Source organism: Chrysochloris asiatica, unplaced genomic scaffold (assembly GCF_000296735.1).
Source record: "Chrysochloris asiatica unplaced genomic scaffold, ChrAsi1.0 scaffold00138, whole genome shotgun sequence".
Classification (NCBI taxonomy): Eukaryota; Metazoa; Chordata; class Mammalia; order Afrosoricida; family Chrysochloridae; genus Chrysochloris; species Chrysochloris asiatica.
Genome location: NW_006408656.1, coordinates 387706 through 396290, shown reverse-complemented (window position 1 = coordinate 396290; position 8585 = coordinate 387706). Strand labels below are relative to the sequence as shown.

At 36.1% G+C, this 8585-nt stretch overlaps 1 pseudogene; it reads right to left on the bottom strand.

The window, feature by feature from the left end:
* Window positions 1–4898: 4898 nt before the first annotated feature.
* On the bottom strand, window positions 4899–7881 carry LOC102816150 (annotated as a pseudogene).
* Between the last annotated feature and the right edge of the window lie 704 nt (window positions 7882–8585).

Here is an 8585-nt window from a genome sequence, read left to right as displayed (position 1 = left end):
CTGTAGGATAAAGCACTGGACCACAAAGTTGGTTTGGACCTCAAGATTGGCAGTTCAAACTCACTAGTCACTCCTTGGAAACTCTGTATAGGGTCGCTGTGAGTCTGAACAGACTCGACAGCACTTAACAGCAACAACAGGCTTACAAAAGGTTTCATAGAATTGCTCTACTTTAGAATAGTGGGGTTAATCCATATCTTGTAACATTTATTAGATGAGTGTGGAAAATGAAAATTTAGGAACAAACTGAATTTTGCCAAAAGACTTTATATTCAGATAAATGTCAGGACCCTATTTCAACTATGAAGAAACAGTTCAATAAACTATTATCACCAAAAGTAAATATAAGTCTTGAGGACTTGATCAATCATAATGATTTTGTTTGTTTGCTTATTTCTACTTGATAATAACTATTTAGATTTTGGCAGATTATTTGAAGGCATCAATTTTTATCTTCTGCTAATTTGAGATTCTAGAACTTAACACTTAAAATTCTATGATAAAACAATCAAACAATTGAATCGTTGAGCAGCACTAACATTAGGAAATTTCCATTTAAAATATAAATGTCTTCCACAAAACCAAAATCGTGTTTCCCACAAAATAGAAATATTTTAATGAGTGAATAAATGAATGAGGGTTCAGGTAGCAAAAAGACCATTTTTATATTAGTGAGTGATATTATCTACTAAGTATAAGATCAACAAAAATGTTAATTTTTATATACGACACAAAGTTTAAGTCAGACATACTTCTTTTTAGCAAAACAAAGATGATAATAATCCTTTAAAATATAGTGCTAGTTCCTGATTTAAAAATTAGCTGACTGTATTTAAAAATCTTTGTGTTTTACAAACATAAAATGGTGTATATGTCGAATCAAATAATAAAAATTTGTTCCAGTTCAGATGTATTCAATAAAAATATATTTTCTTACAAAGCTTTAAAATTAAAGCTATCACAAAAATCATAAAATTTTTATTTGTGGTTAAAAGGACATGGAAGAACTTTCTCAAACATCTTTGAATGACTTTAATTATGGATCAATTCTCACAAGATACAAATGTTTCCAGAATCTCTTATATAGCTCTTATGTTTAGCCCCTGTCTCCTTTGGTATATCTTAGGCTTTCAGAAATATTTGCAAAATTATGGAGCATTGTGTAAAGTCACATTTAGAAGGACATCTAAGAAAATAGAACTCATAAGAGTGGGTTGTAGTAACAATGCTTTTAAACAGACTTTTATTTCTTATCTTCATTTTAAATTTTATTAATTATATTCACTTCAAGGTGCCATTATGTGAGTACAGTATAACATTTCTCCCTGGAAAAATATGTATATGAAATATTAGGTTTTGAAAACTCTCAGCTTTGTTTAAAGTAGTCAAAAGTTCATTAAAGTAATCTATGTACAGGATTACAATAAGCAAAGATGAAAATAGACAAACAAATCACTAAGAGAACTAAGAATGTCTTGTTAAGTGCAGTCATAAGCAACCCTCTCCTACCTCAAGCAGAAGAATCAGTTCTATCCTAATTCCAAATCAGCTACTTTTGTGTCTGACTTAGAGAATAGGAAGGTTTCAGATCCACTGGGAAATAGTCCCATGCTATCATGAAAATAAAATCTAAGTAGGCTATTTATGGAAATGAATATTTAGATTATTTGAAGCCTTTATTCCATTAAGTAATAAACTGCCACACATAGAAAAGTACATATTATCTCTGTGTATGCGGACCTTGGAAAGCTAATTAATTTTTGTATCAATAGAAGTGGACAGACGTACTACAAAACAAGTAAATTTTTCTGACAATTTGTGATCATGATAATATGGGGAATCAAAAACATCTAAGGAAAAAAAATAATTTAACTCACCATGATCTGTGTGCTCATACTCAGCAGTTACATGTTGTTGTTATTGTTAGTGCTGGTGAGTTGGTTCTGATTCATAGCAACCCTGTGTAGGGCTTCCAAGGAGTGGCTGGTGAGTTTGAACCACCAACCTCATGGTTCAAACCGACCTTGTGGTTCAGTACTTCATTCCCTGTACCACACCAGGACTTCAGCAGTTATATGAGCACATATTTATTCTTTCAATCTATTTTTCAAATTAGTAAATGTGACTTTTATTTGATCTCTTATATGGCTTCCTAGAGAAGTGGTTTACTGGAGAGTTACGGCAGGAAAGGTAGAAAATTAGACTATATAGAATGCAATGCAAATAGATGGAAAGTGCTTTAAAAACTGGGAGCTTGTCTAAAACCTTAAACAAAATCAAAGAAGAGCCACTTTAATGAAGCTTCTAATGGCCAAGGAAGAAAATATTTGAGAAACAAATTAAATGATAATAGCATACAATTTAAATCCATATGTTGTTGTTAGGTGCCATCAAGTCGGTACCAACTCATAGTGAATTATGCACAGCAGAACAAAATACTGCCCGATCCTGGGCCAACCTCACTATCATTGCCATGCTTGAGCCCATTGATGCTGCCACTTTGCCAATCCATCTCGCTGGGGGATCTTCCTCTTTTTCTCTGACCCTCCATCCTACCAAACATGATATCCTTTTCCAGTGACTCATCCCTCCTGACAATAGTTCCAAAGTATGAGGGATGAAGTTTGGCCATCCTGGCCTCCAAGGAGCTCTCTGGCTGCACTTCTTCCAACACAGATCTGTTTGTTCTTTTGGCAGCCCATGGCACTTTCAATAAAATGACCACTTACAGAAAATATTTGCTAATTCATAGTTGTTGTTGTTGTTTTTATGTGCTGGGCAGTCGGTTCTGACTCATAGCGACCCTGTACAGGGTTTCCAAGGTTGTAAATCTTTACTGGAGCAGAAAGTCTCATCTTTCTCCCACGGAACAGCTGGTAGTTTCGAACTGCTGACCCTGAGGTTTGCAGCCCGATTTGTAACCAGTATGCTACCAGATCTCCTCATAGGTAGGAAGTTCAAATTCACCAGTTCTCAGAACCCCATGTGAAGTTGCCATGAGTCAGAACCGACCTGATTGCACTTAACATCTTTTTAAACTCAATTTTAAAGAAAAAAATTGTATATGGTTTCTGATATGTATCATGAAATAAGTTATTTTTGCTTTTATAACACAAATTGGTACTATCTCTACTGCATGGAAATTATTTTTAGAGTGACCTAACTTAAGAAAATGTGCTTTCCTTAAAAAAAGATTCCATTTGATGGTGGAAATCATAAAAATTTTCATAGACATGAAGTTTTTCAGTCTCACTTAGGTCAGATCCTTAATGAAGACAGTATTGTGTTTGAATCTAACTGGGTAGAAAAAATATGTCAAAATTTCTGATTGTCTTTTTGAAAGAGTTCTTGAAGGACAATTAAACCTTCATTTTTTAATACTGTTGCAATACTTGAAGTTGTTGTTGTTGTTAAGCAACATGGAGTAGGTTCTGACTCATAGTGACCCTACACAGGGTTTCCAAGGTTGCAAATCTTTACGTGAGTAGAAAGCCTCATCTTTCTCCTGCGGAACAGCTGGTAGTATTGAACTGTTGACCTTGAGGTTAACAGCCCGATTCGTAACCACTATGCTGGGGATCAGCAAAAAGATAATATAGTTGAGAGAAGACACTTACGTTGTATGTTTACATTTCTAATCTCTGAATTGAGATAAAAATAATTTTCAATGGAATAGTGTATATTCTAAAGGAGTTCTGGCAGCATAGTGGTTACAAGTCGGGCTGCCAACCTCAAGATCAGCAGTTCGAAACTTCCAGCAGTTCCACAGGAGAAAGATGAGGTGTTCTGCTCCCATAAAGATTTGCAGCCTCAGAAACCCTATGCAGGGTCACTATGAGTCAGAATCGACTCCACGGTACTTAACAACAAGTGTATATTCTGCTGCTAAGTTTTGTTATTATAATTGTGTAAACATTATAACAGTTACATTTTTAATCTTTAGCTTTAGTATTTTTTCTAAATTAAAAATTTCAAAAGATATATCATCTATTAAGTGTCATCAATTTGGTTATGACTCTTAGAGATCTTGCATAGGGCTTTCAAGGAGTGGCTGATGAGTTAGAACAACTGATGTTGGGCTTAGCAATCCAGTACTTTATCCTACAGTTCCACACCACATATAGTTTGCTGCTGCTACATGCCGTTGAGTCATTTCTGATTCAGCAACCCTATATGCAATTTCTAAGACTATCAATCTTTATGGGAACAGAAAACCTCATCTTTCTGAGGAGTGGCTTGTGGTTTCAAACTGCTGACTTTGTAGTTAACAGCTTAATGTGTAACCAAGTACCAGGTTAATCAACTTACTTTTCACTGAGAAAAATCACTGACTTCAAAAGAAACACTAAATAATGGAAAGCTTTTGCCCTTGCCTTTGAAAAAAAAAATTAAATTAAAAAAAAATTTCTGGGGAGGTCTTACTTTAGCCTTCGTATGGCATTTCCAAAATATTTCTTTAAAAATTTTATCACAAAAGTAAAAATCCTCCTTAATCCCCATTCCCCAAATTAATGACTATTAACAATTTAATATATTCCTATATTCCCTTTGTTTTTTTTCTATCTAGGAGCTCTGCCATGTGTATAATTTTATACATACAGTTTCACAATGTTTTTCGAGTACAGAAAGCATCCTAAAAGAGATGCAGGATTAGAAACAAACAAACAAAAGATACAAGACGTCTTAGACATCATCTTAATTGTTAAAGAAATTCCTCTAGATAATCAAAAGCTGCCAAAATACATATTTTCAAAAACAACTCCATGAAGATAAAATAGTCCTCCTAAAATGATTTAGGCAGTCACCAAACTGAAGGTAAATACCATCATCATTTTAATACTTTATGTAAATTACAAATAAGAACAGCTTTCAGAAGTCAGTTTATTGTAAAAATTAGCTCAGTTTTTGTCAGAATTTAGTATTATGGGATCATATCCTGTCTTCTTCACAAAGGGCTCAATCATTGGGTTGCAGCATTGATCACTGGATGGAGATACACCTTTTTACGTCCACCTTCCAGAAAAGTAGAATCGAGAACAAATTTCACATCTCCACACCACAGAAGAGTGCTAGAGGTGTGTCACAGTATTATTTGACTTTGAATTTTCCCAGCAAGACTGTTTCATTAACAAACTTCAGATTTCCACTCCCAATTGTTTGGCAACATAATTTAAATTAACTTGTCTGTCACGAAAAACTGTCACTAGCCTTTTTTTCTTTTTGTCATCAAGAAATAACTTTTTATTATGTACTCCTTCCAAATGTTGAATGTGAGGTATCATTTTTTTAACTGTAAACACCTCCAGGTGCTCTACAACCTCTATTTGAATGGCCACTGCTCTGAGCCGCTGCTCCAGCTAGATAGATGCCCATCAAGCTGCTGCTGTCATGGCAGGTTGCTAGAATTAGACTCCCATCTTCTTTTTATTTTTTCAGTGTCATTCGATATTTTGCCCATAGAATACTTTAGTACTACAAGTCACGGCTTGGATGTTTTCTTCAGTTCTTTCCGCTTGAGAAATGCTGAATGTGTTCTTTCATTTTGGTTTTCGAACTCCAGATCTTTGCACATTTCATTATAATGTGTTCTTGCAGTAGTGCATGCAAAATTATCAAATACTGGGGAAAACTGAGAAAGTTAACACCCTTGAAAGTCCAATGCCCCAACAACAACAACAAAAATCACAAGACACACAAAGAAAAGAAGAAAATGGCCCATCCAAATGAACATGACAACAGGAGTAGAAGTACATTTGTTTGTTGTTGTTGCTAAGCGAGGTTGAGTTGGTTCCAACTCATAATGACTCTGTATAGGGTTTCCTCAGAGCAGCTGGTGAGCTTGAACCACTGACATTATGATTCAAACCAACCATGCAGTCTCGCACATTAACCCAAGTGCCACACCAGAGCTGACCAAATAAATGGTTTTTAAAAGGAAAAATATAATACAACTTTAAACATAATTAAAGAACTAAGGTGAAACAAAGAAAGAGCTAAAAGACATAACTAAAACAATGCAAGAACAAAATGATGAGCTACAAAAAGAGATATTGCAAGATTTAGGCAGGTAAAAGAAAAAATCAGCAAATTAGAGGAAAAGATAGTTAAAATTATAGATGCCAAAGAGAAAGCTGAGCACAGTTTCATGGATTTATGTGACAATAACAAGAGATCTATTACATGACTCATTGGACTTCCAGAAAGATACGAGAAAGAAAATATTTGAAGGAATAATGACAGAAAAGCTCCCTAGTCTACAGAAGGACATAAATCCCTAAATCCAGGAATCTCCAAGTACTCCAAACAGGATAAGCCCAGTCAGAGTAGGGACATATGATAATCATTACTAATGGAATCTTACCTAAGATCTATTTCACAGTGGTCCATGGGGCCTTTGAACTTGTCCTCTAGATGCTCTCCTCAGTTATTGAATATATACTTGGAATAAACATACTCAGCAACTGGCATGAAAAGTCAAGTGGAAGTCATTAGAACTGCTGCTACCTTGGAAAATAGTCAACCAAAAGCAGTATCACATTCCTGGAGGGAGTGCAGTAATTAGTACCATCATCAAGGATCTGAAGGTTGCAAGTGTGACAATTCCTACCACATCCCCATTTAGGTTGCTTATTTGTTCTGTGCAACTAACCAGGTTTATGGAGAATGACTGTAGATTATAATAAATTTAACCAGGTAGTGACTCCACTTGCAGTTGCTATTCCAGTTGTGCTTTTATTTCTAGAGAAAATTAACACATCTTTTGGTATCTGATATTAAGCTATTGATCTGGACAATTCCTTCTTTCTCAATTCTTGTTTCAAAGAATCACCAGAACTAGTTTGCTTTTGTATAACAAGGCCAGTAATAGAACTGCACTGCCCTACCTCAGAGGTCTATCACTTCGTGTTGTTGTTAAGTGCCATTGAGTTGCTTATGACCCACAGTGACCCTGTATAGGGTTTCCAAGGAGCAACTGGTAAGCTTGAACTGCCAACCTTGCAGTTCAAACTGACTTTTCATTCTAGCACATTAACCCACAGTGCCACACAAGGACTTCTCTATCAACTCTACAGCACTATGTTGTCATTTAGCACAGGGACCTTGATTGCCTTCCCTTTCTACAAGATGTCATGGCACTGGTACATTATATTAATGACACTATGCTAATTAGATCTAGTAAGGAAGACTCCAGACTTATCGATAAGATATTTGTATGCTACAGATTGGAACATTAACCCAATAAAAATTCAGGTACCTTCTATCTCAATGAGTTTTCTAGAGGTCCAGTGGTTTGGGGAATGTCAAGATATTCCTTCTAAAGAGGATATGTTATGGCATTTAACCTATCAACAAGTAAACAACAGGAACTACGCCTGGTGGATCTCTTTGGATTTTTGAGGCAGTATATTTGACCTATTTGCCAAGTGACTTTTAAGCTGCTAGTTTTGAATGGGTCCCACAGTGAGAGAAGGCTATGCCACACATTCAGACTACCATGCAAACCATCCTACCTTGTGGCCATATGATCTAACTGATCCAATGGTACTAGAAGTGTCAATGGCAGAGATATTGTTTGGAGTCTTTGTCAGAATCACAGTGCAGACCCTTAGGATTCTGGAACAAATCCCTTCTATTCTCTGTAGATAACTACTTTCCTTTTGCAAAAACAGTTTTTGGATTGTTACTAAACCTTAGTAGAAACTTAACCCCTAGCCATATATCACCAAGTCACTGCTTCCCATTACATACTGGATGCTGTCTAACATACAGAGTCATAAAGTTGGACGTGTGCAGCAGCACTCCATCACTAAACTGACATGGTATATTGATCAGGATCTTAAGGCACAAATAATAGCATAAGGAGATGGTCCCAATGACCATGGTCTCCACTCCTGCCACATCATCGTCCCTCTCTCAGTCTGCACTGTGGCCTCATGAAAGTTCCAATGATCAGTTGAATGAGGAGGAGACAATTCTTGCATGATTTGTACATGATTCTGCATCATATACAGATAGTACTTGGAAGTATACAGCAGGAGCATTATGGTGCCTTTCTGGGACCTCCTGAAAGACAGTGATGATGGGTAATCCTTCCAATGAGCAGAATGTTGAGCAGTATACCTGACTGTTCACTTTTCTTGGAAGGAGAAATGGCCAGATGTGTGATGGTTTGCTGATTTATGGTCTGTGGTCAATGGTTTTGACTTGATGGTCAAAATTCTGGAAGGATCATGATTGGAAAGTTGGTGACAAGAAGGTCTGGGAAATATACATGTGGATAAAGTTTTCTGAATGTGCTAACGAAATAAAGATATTTGTGTCTCATGGTAGTGCTCACCAAAGGGTAACCTCAGCAGAGGAGGATTTTGAATAATCAATTAATTAGGATGATGCATACTTTAGAAACCAGTTATCCTCTTTCCTCAGACACTCCTGTCTTTGCTAAATGGGTTCATGAACAAAGTGACCATGGTGGCAAGGATGGAGGTTATATATGGATTCAGCAACATGGATTTTCACTAGTTGGATACAGCTACCGTGGGACACCAAATTTGCTAGAAGCAGAGAATAACACTGATTCCACG